Source organism: Astatotilapia calliptera, chromosome 4, assembly GCF_900246225.1.
Source record: "Astatotilapia calliptera chromosome 4, fAstCal1.2, whole genome shotgun sequence".
Taxonomy (NCBI): domain Eukaryota; kingdom Metazoa; phylum Chordata; class Actinopteri; order Cichliformes; family Cichlidae; genus Astatotilapia; species Astatotilapia calliptera.
Genome location: NC_039305.1, coordinates 14,369,403 through 14,388,475, shown reverse-complemented (window position 1 = coordinate 14,388,475; position 19,073 = coordinate 14,369,403). Strand labels below are relative to the sequence as shown.

Genomic DNA, 19,073 nt, shown 5'->3' with positions numbered 1-19,073 from the left:
CACGTCATAGCCACACTAACAGGTTACCTGTGTTTGTCAGCAGCATAGGTTAGTACCTGCAACTGTGTGCTTAGCTACATAATTTAACTGTCAGTGAAGCTGCAGCCTCAGGCTCTGAGCATTGTATGCACTAAGTACTTCAGACAGGCCTGCCACTGGCTCTGCTAAGCCACCCTGGGGCTCCACTCTCTGACACACACACACACACACACACACACACACACACACACACACACACACACACACACACACACACACACACACAAACCACACGTATGCCACAAGGGAACAAAGTCTTAGTTTAAGATGAACACACGAATTAAGAAGCAAGACACAAAAATAAGAATGCATACAAAAAGATCGATGTACCGTTTATGAGACACTCACAAAAACAGCATCGCTAAACGCCTACACACTTAGTAAAACACACGTACACAAAGCAAGCAGAAGTATAGATGGATGACTTCACTGTAGCTGGGTGGATAGTCAGGTGGATGAGATTCAAGGACGGGAAATGAAAGCGGTAAACAGCAGTTACAATGAACCATTTCCCCGCATCAGTGATGCAGAATGGCACAGCAGATGAGGAGAGGCAGCAGGAAACTGAGGAGAGCTTTTGACTGCCTCCGAAAATGAAAATGTGCGAGAGTGAGTGTGTGAGAGTGAGTGTGTGTCAAAGACAGATCCAGAGACACAAACACACACACACACCACTCGCACGCAGCATGACTGATTTCATTAGTTTGCTAATCAAATCCTACACTGCCTCCCATTATGACACACCGTCTTCTGCTTCTGCTGATGGGTCAACTAGGTTATTTTCCCCTTCTCTTTCTGCTTCTCCTGTCTTCTTTTATCCTTTCTCATCAGTATCTCTGAAGCAGAAATGAGTTCCAGTGACATGCAGTGTTCTCACAACTTCCGCAAGTCATCCTGGAGTGACGCAGGTAAAGTAGAAGATGCCTTAAATGACTTTGAGTGGAGAAATGTGGTGTAATTGTTGCCTTGCCTTTTTATTGACATTTTCACAACCCAGATCGGGAGCCTTTGAGTTAGAGAGAGTGCCAGATTTTCATTATTTATTAATATATTTATACTCTCAATTAATGCAAATCGCGCAGTAAAAGCAAAGGCGCCCGCTGAGTAATAATAAAACTGCATATTATGGGAACCAACCCAAATTCATCTTAACAGAAATCCCTGGACCATTTAGCCTCTATTCCCAAATACTGTGAAAGCTTATTAAAAATAATGAGGTATGTCAAGACAGAAAATGTGTGTAGCAACAAATTACTAGACAGAAAAGATAAAAGGCAGAGAGAGCAGGTTTGCCAGTGCAAAGAATATCGATCCATTATCACTCCACTTCAGAAAAGTCAGGGCGACACATATTTTTCTTTCTGTGCTAGAGCAGATGGTCTGTTAGTTTAGAAATTTAAAGAAGAGGTGATGCAACACAGAGGCAAACATGCTCCTATCCCGACACTGTTAAATGTGTTTCTAGCATCAAATTGTCATGGCTGTGTGCAGGCAGGCAGAGAGGAAGGACACAAAATGCAGGACTCTCGGAGGCAAAAATGAACTCGGAATAAACTGCTTTATTGCAGGCTGCTGATAGAACAGAAGACTAACTAAACTGGAAAATATAAACTAACAAGCAAGCAAAACAGGTAGCAGAACACATAGCGTAAGGGTGAGTAGATATTTACGACGCAACAGAGAACAAAGGAATCACAGGGCTTATATACACGGGGGAGTAATCAGGGAATGGAAAACATCAGGGAGACACAGCTGGGAGGGATTGGGCTAACGATCATGGCTCAAGAGTTGGGAGTTCGTCTTGTAATCGGAAGGTTGCCGGTTCGAGCCCCGGCTCCGACAGTCTCGGTCCCAAGGACACTTGTCCCTTGGGCAAGACACTTCACCCGTTGCCTACTGGTGGTGGTCAGAGGGCCCAGTGGCACCAGTGTCCGGCAGCCTCGCCTCTGTCAGTGCGCCCCAGGGTGGCTGTGGCTACAATGTAGCTTGCCATCACCAGTGTGCGAATGTGTGTGTGAATGGGGGGATGATTGTGTATAGTGTAAAGCGCTTTGGGGTCCTTAGGACCAAGTAAAGCGCTATACAAATACAGACAGACCATTTAACGAGACAGGAAGCAGGTAAAACTGAACACACCGACACCAGACACGGACCTTCAAAGTAAAACAGGAAGCAAGAAACAATTTACAAAGATGCAGACCGACACTGAACTAAACCTAGAATAATAATCAATAATATAGAAATATACCAAAATATAAGAAACTGACAAAGCTGGGTCAAAATGACCCAGAACCGTGACACAAATTCAAATATTTGTTTGTTTTAATAGAATAAAATGTTTCAGTTTTGATGTGGCTAAGTTGTCTCTTTACCATTTTCAATTTAAGCCTCTATTTTATTTTTTTATATTTTGCTTCCCAGGAGCCAGACTTACTTTTAATTTTAAATGTAATTTTTAAAAAATGGTCTATAGCAATAGTTCCTTGGACTGCTTTTTCACTCGTTTTCACTCCAGTCTTTGAACCATTTTCAGAGGAATGTTTTTTGGTTTGTTAAGCCACTTAACCCTGACCTCTGAAATATTCAAGCATAAAAAAGGGACCTAGCTAAAGAGGATGAACCAGTGTTGTGTTTAAATATGACAGATAACGTAGCAAATCTTTAGGCACTTTGCTACTAACAGCCTGACACAAAAATATCTTTTGTGAATATATTTTTGCCACAACAACATGATTCCCAAAGGATCATTAATAGAAATACAAGAGAAAGAGTTGAAAAGAAAAAAAGGCTGAGGTATGCCAAATTACAAAAGTCCTGGACTGAAAATCGGTGACAACAGGTCTGATGGGGTGATGAACCCAGAATAAATGAATAAATAAATGAATGTCTTTAAAGGAGCCTGGAGAACTACTCCTGAAGACTGCTTAAAGAAATTAGAAGAAAGCTGCCTAAGTGAGTTCAGGCTGTGTTGAAGAATAAAGGTGCTTGTATCAAATATTGACTTTCAAGGTCATTAGAATTATACAAACCAACTCACACCTCCGATCAGCCAAAAGAGAAGAGGAGCAAGATGAACAAACTGCCCAGGCTGGCAAAGTTTCCAAGTATGTTATCAGTGTGGTCACACGAGATTTTATGCAGCTTTGTGTGCCTGCTCCTGACCACTTGAGGACAATCTGTCATCTAACCTTGTAGCAGCTGAAATTGCGCTGTCAGCCAGTAGAGTATGGCTCGGATAAGCAGCTGGATACATAGCTCACTTCATTTAATAGGGTCCAATATCTTCATAGTATAGCTGCACTCTAAAGTCCTCGTGGCAGGATAAAAGGTCAGGAAACTGTGAGATCCAATTGATTCTTTCCTGCTGTGTAGGTTTCAGTACATCTGTCACTCTATGTACATTTGTTTGATAGTCTCTTAGGCAGGTATGTGATTGTGCTGGCCCTTCTACATCTCCCATGACCTTGGGTTAATTGAAGAGCATCATTAGCAGCAGCCTCTGGGCGGTATGGGACTTGAAGTGTCCTGTCTTCTGCTATCAGCTGACAGGGAACAGTAGATAACCTTTCCCCATGAGAGCCTAGTTACATTATCTCCCTCTCCAAGCCCTTTTGTTCAGGACAGAGGAGGGTGAAATGAGAAAACACTTTGCAAACAAATAACATCATCAGCCCTACTCCTCCCTTCCTCTCACCTCTTCATGGCACGTCCAAGCTCTCGTGGGACAATAGCCACCTCTGAGTGTCTCAGTGCAGAGGTTGGGTGTGCCAAAAAAAACATGCAGAAAAAAAAAAAAACGATGAATGAGCACACGCACACAAACACACTGCGGTGGTCATTTCAGGCACTCTTAATGTATCCATCTGTGCAAAGAGAAGGACAACTAAATTGGAATGCGAACATTAAGTAACAAAAAGCATAGATGCCACACACTCTTACACTGTCCTATATGCAACAAGCAGAACATAGAGGGAATAGGACCAAAGAAAGGCAAATCATTATCATAGAAAAACACCCCTCCTGCTTCCCCACTGGGATATACAAAAGTAGAAAAGAAGAACAGATAATTCACATTGGGGAAAAAAATAGCACATGAATGCAACAGGTACAGTAGCCATAAATATAAAATGTTCTGGACATTTATCACAAAGCAACACCTTTTGCTTTCAAGTTCCATTTGCAACCCAAGTGGGACTCAAAAGCCAATGCTGCAGTCCCAGGGAGGTTTATTAAAAGCAACCGAACACAAAGGGCAGCAAAGAGGAAAGGAGTGTTGGCAGATTTACTGGAATCAGCACACAAACACACACTCACACACATACACACACACAAACCTATCATGCGGCTGATCTTTCCATAATGACAGGTTCACTTTCCGGGGCCAGGTATCTGAGCAGGAGGGCATTCGAACAGGTGGTGCAGAGTAACTAGCACTGCTAGGCTGGGCAGTTCTCCATGCCATGTTGGCACTACCAATAAGAAGCGTCCCTTCCTTCTTCCTCTGTGTCTCCGTCCAGAGATATTCTGTACATCCTGTCCCCGGTAAAGGCAGGAGGAACAACAGGAAATCTTTCCGGCATGGCAGGCTGCTTGGAAGAATGTCATTGCTCTGGTGAAGTGGACAGCCATAAGAGGTAGAGATTAGTTTAAAAAGAGGAAAAAAATGTAAAAGGATAGATCTATGAGTTTGTTTGTGGTGGTAGTGGGTAAAAAGTAATTTGTGAGTGAACCTATTCAGTCAGAAAACATAAATGACGTGTATGCATTTTTCATAAGGAATCCCACAGGGACTCAGCTGTCATATCTGTCAGTAAAGGAGAACAGTGAATTTGCGTACATCTCTATGCCCAGCATCCATGGGAGACCGGGAAGGAAAGTAAGTGGTGGCCTTCTAGTTGTGCTGAGCCAGTGTTTCTTCTGAGATTTTAAAGGACAGGTAGGCAGAATTATTTCCAATGTCAAGGTAGGAAAGACTTCCTCCTCTGTCAGAGAATGTCAGAGACGGTTAAAGAGAGCGGGCTGTTTCACATGCTGACTTTGCCAATAACACATCCTCTTCTGAATAATATATAGGCCAGGTTTTTTAAATATTGTTCCATTAACTACGTGCACCAATCAGCCACAACACTAAAACCACATCTCTAGAATTGTATCTGCCCGTTTGGTCCACCAAAACAGCTGTGATGCATCGCAGCACAGATGCTAGCCCTCCAGAGGGAGGTCTGGCACTGGAATAGTGGCAGTTTAGTTGGGTTGCTAGTTGGTCCTCAGTGGACCTGGCTTGTTTTGGCGCATCCCATGGGTGCTCAGTTACGCTGGGATCTGCAAGCAGATCAATGCAGTCTGCTTTTTCAGAGACATAAGAGAGAATTCAGAAAGACATAGTACTTAAAATATCCTGAATAGCAATCTAAGAATTCTGCAAAAGCAGAGACGGTGGTAAAACTTTTCAAAAGATTTTAATTACTGTCATGGTCCTGGGCCATGTGGGCCCAGTATTCTTAGTTCCTTGTATTTTTGTATTTCGTTCCTTAGGCCATGTTTCCTGAGTTGCCCTGTTGTGTTGTTCCCTAAGTGTTTTCCCTTCGTGACTCTTACCCCCTGTGTGCCCCTCTGTGTATTTATGAGCCCTCGTCTCTCTTTAATTTAGTTTTCCCAGTTTAGTTTTGTATTTCCTACGTTCTGCCTCTCCAGCATTAAAGCTGTGATTTTTTGAGTTCATCCCCGTGTCTGTGAGTTTTGCATTTTGGGTCCTCCTCCCGCCTGCCACACAACGAATCATGACAATTACATTTGATTAGCGATTTAATATAATGTACTATGCAAAGGTCTTGAGCCTTCCCAGATTTCATTATGGGAAATGGGAAATAAGCGCAGCGATTTATTGAAACAATAAGTATATTTTATATTATATATTGCACTTTATCAGGCTTTTCATCAGACCGTGATGAAGATTTAAGAGTCAATAGGACTGAGTTTGCATCTGCCCTACCAAAGAGCAACTTCTAGATAAGCTTTTCGAGCACACAGCACTTCCTTTTTTGGTTCTTGACAGCCACCCTTCCACTGAGACAATTTCTGACGAGGCTTCAGTGAACAGTAGATGGATCAACTGAAGGGTCAGATGCATCTCTCAGGTCCTGTGTCAGGTCTTTGTTGGAGTTTTCTTTTTTCTCAACAGCATGACTGACACTGTTCACCTGCTGCTGCTTGGGATGAATCTTCTTTATCCTGCACTCGATCACTTTCCTCAATTTTTTTTTTTTTTTTATGTACACAATGACAAGATATGCCAAGTTTTGGCTAATAGCTCACAGAGTCAACTAAAGGACTGTGAACAAATTACGTTTTTCCAACAGGCTTTTAAAGTTCCTCAGAATCAATTTTAAATTGTATTTTTGTTAAGTTTTCTGTTATGTGTACATTTGTACACTTGTATTATTCATAGGCGACGTTAAGAAGCTGAACAAACTAACAAACCAGTGAAATGAGTGGAGTGAAAACGAGTATAAAAAAACAAAAAACAAAAAAACCAGCCAATGTGCAAAGAAAAACTTTAAAAGACCTTCAGAAAGCCTGGAGAACTGTTGCTTGAGACCACTTTAAAAACTAAATTAAAAATTTGAATAAAGTCTGGCTCCTTTCAAGCACGATACGAGAAATCAGGAGTGGCTCAAGACTTTGGAAAAGTGCAGAATGTAGTTTTTATGCAGGACAGGGCACTCTACTGTCCTGCTCACGAGGCTGCTGCTTTCAGGAACCGCCACTGTATACATAAGCAAGCATGTCAAGCAAAATCATCACTCTCATCTGCATGTGTTGCACATTGCCAGTCTTTCCAACAACAACAACACATTATCAGTGCCAAGCATTACGTTTTGCAGACGGGGATACAAATAAACCTGTGCCTTGCTTGTACACGTCAAACTCAGTGAAGCCCAGCTAAATCAACAGAGTTTTTCTCAACCCTAGATAACCAGAGTGACCTCTCAAAACAAGTTACATAAGCCTGTACTCAAAAAAAAAAAAAAAAAAAAGAAACAGCAGGTCTTGCACAGCACCTGGGCCTTCTCAGCATTTGCTTTCCAGGTTCAGGACAAAAATATGTCACTATACTGAGACTCACGTCCGAGTACTTCTCTGCTTACACACAAACACACTGTCCCAGCACAACAAGTCATTCTGAGGCCTTTCTTCCCGTTGGAATCTCTTAATATCCTTTTCCTTTCTCTTTGTTCCACACAGGGGTGGCACTAACACTAAATTTCCACATTTGGTCTGGGCTTTCCTTTTTTTTCCTGAATTCAGTCGGGCCCTACCACAGCTCACTCAAAACAACAATAGAAACACTTGACATCTCTCCAAAGTCTTGACTCTCGCTTGGCTGTGTCTGTCTCTTACGCTCTCCGCACTCTTTCTGTATTCTGTGCCTACGATCCCTCCATCCCCGACAATCCCATGCTGCCGCGGTCTACTGGCAGATACAGTTGACATCCCTCAAAAATTCTTAACACCCCCCTTCCTTTGCACAGTGGCCTGTATTTTCTGCATGTTTTTGTCAGTCTTGCTGTAGCTCACTGTCTTTCTTTGACTTGCCCGCTCTCTCGCTCTCTGTCACAAATCCAAATATCCTCCATGTTCTTTTGTGTTCACAACGATATCCGCTTGCCTCATCGCCACATCGGCGTAGAGCACTCTTCTCCACAAAGAAGCACTCCGACTGACATCGTCCCAAAAGCTCAGCCTCACTTTCCATCTTCTGCTTTTTACCTCATCACATTTCACACTTCACCCACACACACACAATGAAAGGTAATTCCCTCGTTCTTGCTCACATAATGGTGACCATATGGCTTCTTTGCCATTCAGCACGTCTGTCTACGCTGCAGAAATAGCCAAATGTGCAAGCTTTTCTTATGGAAACGCTTTTAATGTTCTTTTTTTAAATCTGACGAACGAACATTGTTAAAGGTTAAGTAGGTGAACTGATGTAACACACCATCCAAAGTGTTTCAACAGATAATGCACTTGATTCATGTTTTTATTTTATTTTAGGAAAAGTCACACTACTGCAAGCCTTCCAGTACACGTTTTTTGTTTAACTCTTTTTAAGTTTTTCAGCCATCACACATACACCCCTTTTCAAGGTTTCACATATCAAAAGAAAATCGTCTGACCCATGCCAGGATCTAAAATGAGGGAAATAAACATCGGATGAACAAAAATGACATATTGCAATGTGGCATTATTTATTTAACAGAAACCAAAGAGCAGAAGCAGTGGGTACACTGCACAGTGGGTACTGTTTCTTCAGGAATTAAGAGGATAAGTAGCAATCAGGTGCCGCTAATCCAAATGCATTTGATTAATTGATCATCAGCAAGTGTGAGCACATCTATGAAAGCAGATGTTTTGGCAGTTTTTTTGGAGTAGGCGAGTGTTCAAGGAGGAAAGACATCAGTAATGTGATGAATGAAGCTAAATGCCCGACTGCAGTCAAACATTTTGAAGTCCAATATTCTGCAGTGAGAAAAATTGCGTAGATTTAGGCACAACTATCTTTCTTGTTAATTTTATTTTTTTAACCTGGAACGCTTTCCCCATCTCCTCCAGTGTTTGCCTGTCTAAGCCCTTTCGCTTTATGAGAACCATAGGCCATTGATGACTCCCTGTACCCTGCCAGTGCACCTGGATCTTGGCAATCCCCAGTTTTTATTTTCTGATCAACGCCTTTACCTCAAGGGGAGGTAGTTCAAATTTGTCTGACTTTTACCCTTTGATTTGTCCAGCATGAGCGTCCCTACCAGGAGCTCATGCTTCTAATGGCATAGCTCTGCAGGTCATTAAAATACACAAGTCGCCACACCTGCCGTGAACAGAAGACTAGGAGCTCTATCGAATAGAAGCTGAAAACTAAATAACAACACCAAAAGGAAAGCATATCAGGTATAGGGAAATAACGTTAAGCTAAATAACAGCAATACAGAATACAGGACGATAATGCAAAGACAATCAAAAATACAAACTTAGAGAAAACCTAAAAATCCCCAAAACCACAAGAGCATGCTGGTATCTCCTCCAGTATCTCCTCCTGGCTGTGAAAAGTGCTGTTTGAGTGCTAGGAGCTAATGGTGTTCCTCCTATTTATCACAATATGATGCTAAAATATGCTGTCTGAAACTCAGTTCTCTTCATCCATTCTCTTAAATAAAACAAATAAAATGCCAACATCCATGAAAAATTGCACATTTAATTAATTGTCAGAAGACAGTCTCATAACTGAAATTCGATTTCGTTACAGGCTGAACTATCTCAGCCAGAGATGCTATTGACCCACAGCTATGAGCAGCGCTCCCCTATTGATTAAACAGCGACCACATTTGTGGCTCCGGGTAAATGATCAAAGCAAACAGCCGACAGAGGCCAACCTCTCCCTCCCTTTCATGCGCCAGCTGTCTCACAAACTTTGCTAACTCAACATTTTGATTAATGGTGTCTTCACTGGGGGTTGATGACGGAAATTTGCTGGATCTTCTGCCGAGCACTGTGCCGCTCCCCTGAGGGCTCTCTAACTAGAACAGGCAAGTGATACAGCAAAAGTAAATGAGGATGCTAACTACAAATTCAGCTTACCCCAGAAACCCCTCCACTGTATACCGCCTGAGACAAACACAAAAGTCATGTATGCTTTTGCTTCTACATCCTCTTAACAAGTGTCATAATTAACAGTTGTGTTGCATTTCACATCTCAGTGAAGAGGAACAGTTTGATACGGAGGCTGCGAAGATAAACACTGCTGCAATGTCACAGCGTTGATGAAGGTGCCATTTGAAAAACAGCAGTTGCAGCAGTCTGACTCAACAATGAGACAGCAACAAGATGGAGGTTAGAAAAACTGAAAAAAAGAAGCATGGAGTAAGAGTAATAAGCTGCATAACTTATTGAAAGTTATGCAGCAAACAAAGGGGGATGACCTCTGTTGGGGATATATCAGGTACTTAACACACAAACACACACATGTGCTGTAAGTCAGCAACAGCTTTAAAAGGTGACAGCAGAGAAATTCCCTGGGGCTATGAAGTATGTGTACGGGGGAGCAGCTGATAAATGCAGAAGGACTGTACCACACTAAAGCCAAGGGGAAAACCTGAAGCTAAGGCTGGGAGATCAGTTCATACACCAGAGAGACCAGGAACACCGGCAGTTTAAGGAAACATTGGTGATGCTTTTTGCTCCGTATCCATTTTCTTCCATGTATAGAATCCAGGGTTGCAGGAGGGCTAGGTGAAAGGCAGCCTTCCATCCTGGATGGTTGGTAGTCTGTTGCAGGGCTAGCACACAGAGAGAGACAGACAACCATTCACACCACATTCACACCTACGGCCGACTTAGAATCGCTAATTAACCCAACTCTGTGCGTGTCATTGGACTGTAGGAGGAAGCAGGAGTACCTGGAGAGAACACGCAAACTCCACAGTAAAAAACATCAGCTGGCTGGTGGATACAAACTAGTCACTGCACCACCACTAAACACTTAAAAAATTATTACTGTGAAGTGGAAGTTATGTATTGTTAAAAACAACATTTCATACTAATTTCACTGATCTTAGTCATATTTCCTGTGAGGCCAAAACCTAATAGTTCATTCCTTTGTTCCTGTGGTGCTCACTTAATTACACATTAATTATCCTGTTAGAAAGACGCAGTGTTGCTGGAACATCCAGTCTTGTGGACGTTGTTCTGGCCTGGTGAAGCTACTAAAGATTAGGCAGGTGTTTTTGTTTGTTAACATTATTTTTTAATTCTCTTTGCTCCTCCATAGGAAAGCAGGGAGGGAGAGCGGCTCGGACTCAAACCTGGATCGCTGTGTTTCAGCCTCCTTGCAGTCTGAGACAGCTGGTTTTAATGTTGTGGCTGACGTACTAGCTCAGCCAAAAATGATTTTACAGTTGACATTATGTTAGCTCATATTTATGACTGTATCAGACAAACAGAACAAATACCAACTTGACATTTCTTTGTTAGGTTAAGCCTCGTGAATTCAACTGATGAAATGATGAGGATACACGATAGAATTTGCTTTCTTCACATAGTCTTCATTCTTCCTGATTCCTTCTACCTTGATGAGATTCCCAGTTCCAGATGCACTGAAGCGTCCCCACAGTATAACGCTTCCACCACCACATTTCACCGTGGGGAATGCTGTCCTTTGGGTTGTATATCTCTCCCTTCTTTCTCCAAATATAAGCAGCATCTCTGTGGCCAAAGAGCTTTAGTTTCATGTCATATGACCAGTATCTATAATCTTTCTCCAGGTTGTCCTTTGCATACTTCAGTCTGGCTTGAAGGTGTCTCTCCAACAGAAGTGGAGCTTTTTTTTTATCTGTAGCCTTGCAGTCCATTCCTGTGTACGGTTCCAGTGATTGTCTTCTTTCAGACTACAATTACTGACTTGGCTAAGCTATCCACTCATGTCTTGGCAGTTGTTCTGGAGTCTTTAGACACATCTCTCACTAGTTTTCTTTCCAGAGTCTTTGAAATCTTTCACTTCCTAATTCTGCCAGGCTTGTTCTGTACTCTGTGGCTCTCTTTGAATTTCTTGGTGATACTTCTCACTCCAGTTCTTGACACTTTTGTATATCTATGTCCTGCTTTGTGAGCATCGACAGTTCTTTTTCTCAAGTATAAACTGATTTATTTTGTTTTTGGCAAGAAGCTTTCTCAGGTGACAGCTCAAACTCTTGCTGATGTTTTTATACTGTGCGTAAACTGGAAGATAACAGTCAGTTTTAACTTAATTTTGCAGGTTTTGAATAAAGTTAAAGCACATCACTGCTGAATTATGTAAGACAAAATTACACAACAGAAAATCATTACACAAAAGTGAGACAAGGGTGACAAAAAAAAAACCTAAATGGTTCAAGAGGAAGGTCAAAAATATTACAGAAATGTCCTTAACAGTAACACAGGAAGGGTGTGAGAGACAAACATTTCAAAATACTTCCGCATCCACTGAAAGGAGAGAGCTAAAATTGGCCTCAGACACTCTAAAGTGAATTTACCAGCTGCTAATAATGAAGAACTTCACCGCTGTGCATTCACAAAACCCAAATATGCCCACAAGTTCAAACGGAGGAAAACATTTTTTTTATTTTTTTTTACTTCATGCAGCACGCCCACACAAACGCGCTCCATCAATCCGTGCATGTTGAGTACGGTAGCAGGCTTAAGCAAGCACCGACTCCCCGTCATCTTTCATCATTCATAATTCATATAGCCATTTATCACACACTCACTCCCGCTGTGCACACTAACAAGTCACTACAGCACTACAAACATGGAAAGGGTGTGGCTGTATGTGTGGGTGATTGCATTTAGCGTGCTCAAACCAAAAAATAAATAAATAAATTGCAAAAGTAGGTGTTTTGTGACTGAGAGGTGCGCTGTGGGTGGACTGAGTGTTGTGTGTCACCTTAAGAGTGAGCACCATCTGTCAGTGTCAGTAAAGGCTGGTGTGCATCTATTAAAAAGGAGTGCTGGCATTTTCTGTACCCTTGAACACAAAGGGGGGGGAAGAAGCTTAGGATGCATCGGTGACTCATGATAACAATTTATCACCAGAGCGTCTGCAGAACCACGAGGCAAGCTAGCCTAGGCCGATAACACAGCTCACAACTCGCAGTGTACCAGCAGAGATCTAAATAAACAACCACACAGAGCACACAGTGGGATAGCAACAGCTGCAGAGAGACAAAAAAGAAAGATTCTTTTTTGTTTAACTTTCTTTCCATTTTTTCAGGGTGTATGAATTTTTGAGCTCCTCGGAGTGTGTAATCTATTTGCGTAGGTGTCCTTTAGAGCTCAGACAGTAAAGTATAGCCGCATGTGTTTGTCTCATTCTTGCTGGACTCGCACAAAAATAAGTCTTCGCATTGCTTTGACCGAAACATGAAAGCCAGAAATTCAGTTGAATGGAGTCAATTTGGACCCTTTCTCTCTGTCAAATCACCTGTCCTTCCATTTAAAAAGAGCCAGCTGACCCTCACCTCTTTCAATAGCCCGTTGCCATGGCAATTAGCCTTTGCAGGCCCAGGGTGCACAGCTGGAGCAAAGCGCATGTGTGCGAGTGCGTATACCAGGGCGTCAAATAGCAATGTTCTACCAGAAGTCGCAGGCAGGATTCGGCAAATTACGTACAAGACGTCAATTTTAGTGTCTTTGCTTTGACACCCAGGCCGTGGAAATATTAGACCAACACAGATAATACTTTAGGCAAAAAGTACTATAACTGCAGTGAGTGTTCAGCTGTCCACACTAAGTGGAAGTCTGGTTCTCTCATCCTCCTCCTAACAGGCATGGAGATGTAACGTCTTCATCGTATGTGTTGTGTTCAGGTTGGTGTTATGAAATACAGACACACAAAAGCCATTAACAAAACAGGAATCTATCCATCTGTCTGTCTCTCACTGGATCGTTTTTTTAATACCTTTCTTGCATGCCCTCTCCTTTTTTCTGCTGCTATTTCTTTTCCGTGCTTCCATTCTGCTCTATTTTATTATTTCTTCGCTGCAGGAGGGAACATTTTGAATGCAGGGAAATATACAAACTGATCTTCTCAGCACATTTGCATATGTGAAAACTCCTGCCACGTAACAGATTGGCTTGCTGCATGCAATCATGGAAAACAGCCAGAAGATTGCTTTAAAAACTCTGGCTGTGTTGAAGAAAGTTTACATTATTACAAGCTATTGTGTTACCAGCCACTTTATTGGGTACACCTTGCTAGTTTGGACTTCTTTTTGCCTTCAAAACTGCCGTTATTATTCATGGCACAGATTTAAAAAGGTTCTGGAAACTTCTGGGATTTTGGTCTACAATGACATGACAGCACATGCTGCAGATTTGTCTACTTATCCATGATAAGAATCTGAAGGTGATCTGTTTTCAATCAATCAATCAATTAAAACAGATTATTATGGATTTGTTTTCATATGGCTTTCATATGTACCTGTTTTCAGTGATATAAGTCTTTCTTTCTCTCTTTTTTGCCATATGTTTCAAGTGACCTATATTTGACAGCAGCACATTTAAAACTGAAAATTCTGTTTTTGGTGTACCACCCCAATATTATTTGTGGCCCCTATATGGGCACCTCTGAATAATTTCTGGAGGTGCCCCTGTCCTGCTGACGATGGGTACACTGTGGTCATAAAGGGAGCAACAATACTCAGTTAGGCTGTGGCATTTAAACAATATTCAGCTGGTACTAAAGCCCCCCCCCCACAAAAAAAAAAAAAAAAAATTCCCTAGACTATTACACCACCAAAAGACTGAACTGTTAATACAAGGAAGGATAAATCCATGACACACAGTGTGGTTTTCTGTGGCTGTGGCCCACCCGCTCCAACCTTTGACTTGTTGTGCGTTCAGAGATACTCTTCTGCATACCTCAGTAATAAGTGGGTATTTGAGTTACTGTTCCCTTCCTATCACAGCAGTCTGAGTATTCTCCTCTGACCTCTGACATTAACAAGGCATTTCAGCACAGAGATTTGCCGCTCACTGGATATTTTTCTCTTTTTTGGAGCATTCCCTCTAATCCTAGAGATGGTTGTGTGCAGCAGTAGCTCAGCGGTTTCTTTAATACTTTAAGACCAACATGTCTGGCATCAACAACCATACCATGTTCAAAGTCACTTAAATCACCTTTCTTTACCATTTTGATGCTCAGTTTGAACTGAAGTACGTCCTCTTGACCACATCTACATCCCTAGATGCATCGAGTTGCTGCCACATGACTGGTTAAACGGATAATTGCATTAGCAACCAGTTGAATAGGTGTACCAAAGTAACCTGTGAGTATAGATAAATAGCTTTATCTCTGGTCTTCTACAAGGTTGTTACTTTAGGATATTAATAAATATTCCAAATGCAAAAAGTATGAGAAGGTATGAAAACTGTTTACATTATAGTTATAGAACATTGTTGTAACACACAATAAAGTTATGTTTACAGTCCTGCAAATCAGCACTCCCTCCATCCTCCACTACTCACAACCTCCTGAGTTATGGACTAATTATAGACAAATCTGTCCACAAACACCTCCACACATTAGTTCAATGCATGGCTCCACTACATTAGCTTACCTTCATTAAGCCTCCAGTTTAATGGTGGCTAATGAAGCAGCTGAAACAGAGGCCCGCTCTCGTCTTATACCAAAACAGATCCTACAATGACATCAGTATGATCAGAAATGACAATGCCTGCAACAGACAGCAGGTCTCCATTTCATATTTTTGACTCCTACTGAACAAATCAAGCACTTTGACACAATGTGATTCAAAAACAGGTTTTTAGGAGAAGGTGGAAAATTTCCCACCACTTTCCCAGAGACAAGGAACGAAAAAGAATTGATAAATTATCCCTGACTTTGGCGAATTAAATCTGGAAATACTAGTAACATGACGCACAAACACTCAAGCAGTCACTCTTGTCACCTTAACAATATCAACAAAACACTACATTTATTCTGCAATAATTATATCGAGTCAATATCATGGCAGGATGGCTTTTACAGTACACAACATTAAAAATCCACGATGTAACCATTAAAATGTTACCTGCGAATTATACTTTGTAAGCAAAACTATTGAGTTGACGTCCTTACCTTAAATTTAAAAATGAAACAAGGCATGTTCCACTCCACATACTACATCACATGGTACATCACATGGTATTCTACAGGCTCAGCCATGTCAGCTGCTTGCAAGTGCAGCGTCTTATCACGGAGACAGCTGTGCTGCTGATATCAGGTCCTCTCATCCTCCTCGCCCTGGGTCATCTCTGTCACAACAGACAGAGGTAGGACACTTTAGCATTGAGTCTACAGGACAGCTGTCCCCTATAGGTGGGCTGAGAGGTCTACAGGGTCCTCTGACACTTGTCAGGAGGAGGCGTATCACAATGGGGATGCATGGATTTTCAGAACATAAATAAAAATCTCCCACAGTATCAGCTTAAATGAAAGCTCATTGAGCTCTTTTTTTTTTTTACATTAGTATGTTTTCTGCTTTTCCTGCTCTTGATCCAGAAGCTCATTACAGCTCCTCCTCAATCTTTTACTGCTTGCTGGGTCAAAACAGCGAGCAGTTCCCTTGCTTACACAACTCTCCTGAACGAAAAGAGCTTTTTTTCTCGTTTTTTAATCCTGCAGAGTAACAGTGTGACACAGAAGATTATCGAAATGATTGCTGCAATTAAAAAAAAGAAGAAATAATCAGCTAATCACCACATCATATTCCTTCAATAACCTTGCCACAATGGACCTGTGTTTGCAGAGCTTGACACCCTGAGGCTCTGCAGACTTGTTCAGTATGATAAGGCCAAGGATGACAAATGGTGAGATTGCATTTCTGGGGGCTAGAGTGCCATGCCGTGCTGAACTATAATATGTGCTGTACAATATCAAACAATGTGATGTATTATGCCATTACTCCCTAGGCCAACCTGGCATCTGCCATGCAAAGCCAAGGTGCTCTAGCCTCTGCTTGGTCACTGTAAAACTGTATAACAGCTTAGCTTTCCCCTGGCTGCCTCTGTGCAGTTTTGTCCCACTTTCAGTCCACTACTACCTACCCCTTATTTAACGCACTTACCTTCCTAACAGTTGTGCCACAACAGTCTAGCATGTCTATAGCCCTATGTATGCCTCTCATAACCCCACCAAGCGCTCAAATGCAGCCCACTTCACTTTCGCCACCCCTGTCTTTCAATTGTAGGGCTGAATGCTGTGTGTGCATACTGATTTGGATTCAAGAGGCTAGACAGAAATTATGCCAGGTATTTTGTTGTTGGCAAGGGGAGAAGACAGCTGCGTATACATATTAGGGTGAAAAAGCCAAACCATTTAACTTTTTGTCAAGTACAGCAGTATAAGGGCAGTGGACGCACGCAAACAAACACACACACACGTCCACATCGCGTTGGCAGTAAAATACAGTGGTTTTAATGTGTTTAGACAATTTTTGTTTATGTGTGCTTCACTCCAGAGCTCAAAACTGAAACCAATGAATGCAAAATACAGTGAGCCAATAGAGATGTATCTCTGCTTCTTCTTTTTTCTTTTCTTTCATTAAGCTACTAATATCCGCTGGTCAAAAACCAGGTCTCTCCCAGCAGAACAGGACCAAAGCTAAATGCATTTCATCGTCTCTCTCACCTTCATTTCTCTTTCTCTGCTTCTCTAAGCATAACCACAAAACCAGCCTCATTTATCCCAGTCAAGGTCACAGGTAGAAACCATTGTAAGTAATTTTCCACTGAGCTTAAAGGAAATATTGTGTAATTTGCTGAGTGACCGTAGCTCCCTATAGAACAGCACAGGGGTACAGACATGGGAAAGCTAATATGTACATGTGCACGAGTTAACCAAAACAAAAATAACTGTCAATAACTCGTAAATGTTAAAGGATATTAATAGAGCTGGAGACACAGACATTTTGCAAATTGGTTTTGGTCTTTGCTAAAAAAAAATCAATTATACCGTAATGTAGCTAATCAATTCTTAGCAAGGGGTAAAGGCGGTGCTACAAATTCACAAAATAAAGAGACATGTTGCCTTCTGCATACAAACCCTGGTTATTTTCATTTGATATCTACACGACATCAAACCCTGTCTGGTTGCTGTTGTCTCCCTTGTTTCCTCATCACAAACACACACGGCTATGACAGCCTCATTATAAGCAATCAATATCATTTGCTGTGATAAAAAGGGCTGGCAGGGAGACGGCCGATGCGTTCCGTGGTCGGGATAACAACAGGCCAGTGAGGGAAGATATGACGATGGAGAATTACTAACATTAATCACTTTAGCCAAGGAGATTACCCAGTCTTGCTTAATTAGAAATCTCCCTCAGGGCACAGAGATGAAAACAGGGTGAGAGAAGGTAATGCTGTACGTAGCCGCCCGACACAGCTTCGCTCAGCAATATGACTTATTAAAAGGTCACGAACATGCTAAACCTCGAGGCAGCTGGTTAGTGAGAACGCTGTAATGAGTATTCTTGGTAAGAGCCTATTGTACAAAAGAGCTATCAGAGGTTCAAATTAGGTGAAGTGGAGCAACTGCTTCTCATTTTGCTTCATTTCTTTTTTTTAAAAACATTCATTTATGTACTTTTGGACACAAGTAGTTGTTCTCTTCGTACTAATATGTAGTAGGGTGGAGTTTTGTTTGAGGACACACGCACTGTTGGTGCTCTTGTAGTTTGGTGGCTGTGTAGGACAGTTTGTGTTGTCACAACAACTTGGAGGGTACCCAGACATCTGTAGAGTTTTTCACACCCAGGCAGACCCTTTCACAGTCATGAGCAGGGAAAGCACATCACTGGCTTTCAATATTTTGCCAAAAGTATTCACTCACCCAGCCAGATCATTGAATTCAGGTGTTCCAAACCCTTCCATGGCCACAGGTGTATAAACTCAAGCAGCTAAGCATGCAGACTGCCTCTACAAACATTTGTAAGAAAATGGGTTGCTCTTATTCACCCAGTGAATTCCAGCATGGTACCGTGACAGGATACCACCTGTGCAGCAAGTCAAGTCACCGAGGTGAACTTGCACACCCAGCAGTTATACAGCAAAGTTATTGTCTGCCAGGGAGGCATTGTTTGTCTGTTTGAGAGATAGGCCCAGCTTAGAAGCGATTAACATTTGAATCCAGATCTGGAGCCAGCATCTTTTGGAAGGATTGTGGGCAGTGCTATACATGGACATGATGTAGTGCCCCCAGGACTGGACCTGCATCTTTTGTGAATGGCGACAACATGAGTTTGACCAATATAAATAAGCCCATGAATGTGGGTCATTAGACTTGGCTCTGCTGTGTCTGTCTGCTCTCTGGTGCTGAGCAGGCACTGTGCAGTAGGTTTTTAGAGCTACTGGGTTGAAAACACATGCCTTCCCGTCTTCTGAAAAAGCTGTGACAGCTCCAAAGATTACTAAGAAACTCTATAAAGCTGAAGGGACCTTCAATT

General features: G+C 42.0%; 1 protein-coding gene across 1 annotated transcript in view; it reads right to left on the bottom strand.

Moving 5' to 3' along the window:
* adcy9 (adenylate cyclase 9) overlaps positions 1 to 19,073 on the bottom strand; it is a 37,926-nt gene that overhangs the window by 12,512 nt on the left and 6,341 nt on the right. The gene's annotated exons all lie outside the window — the stretch shown is intronic.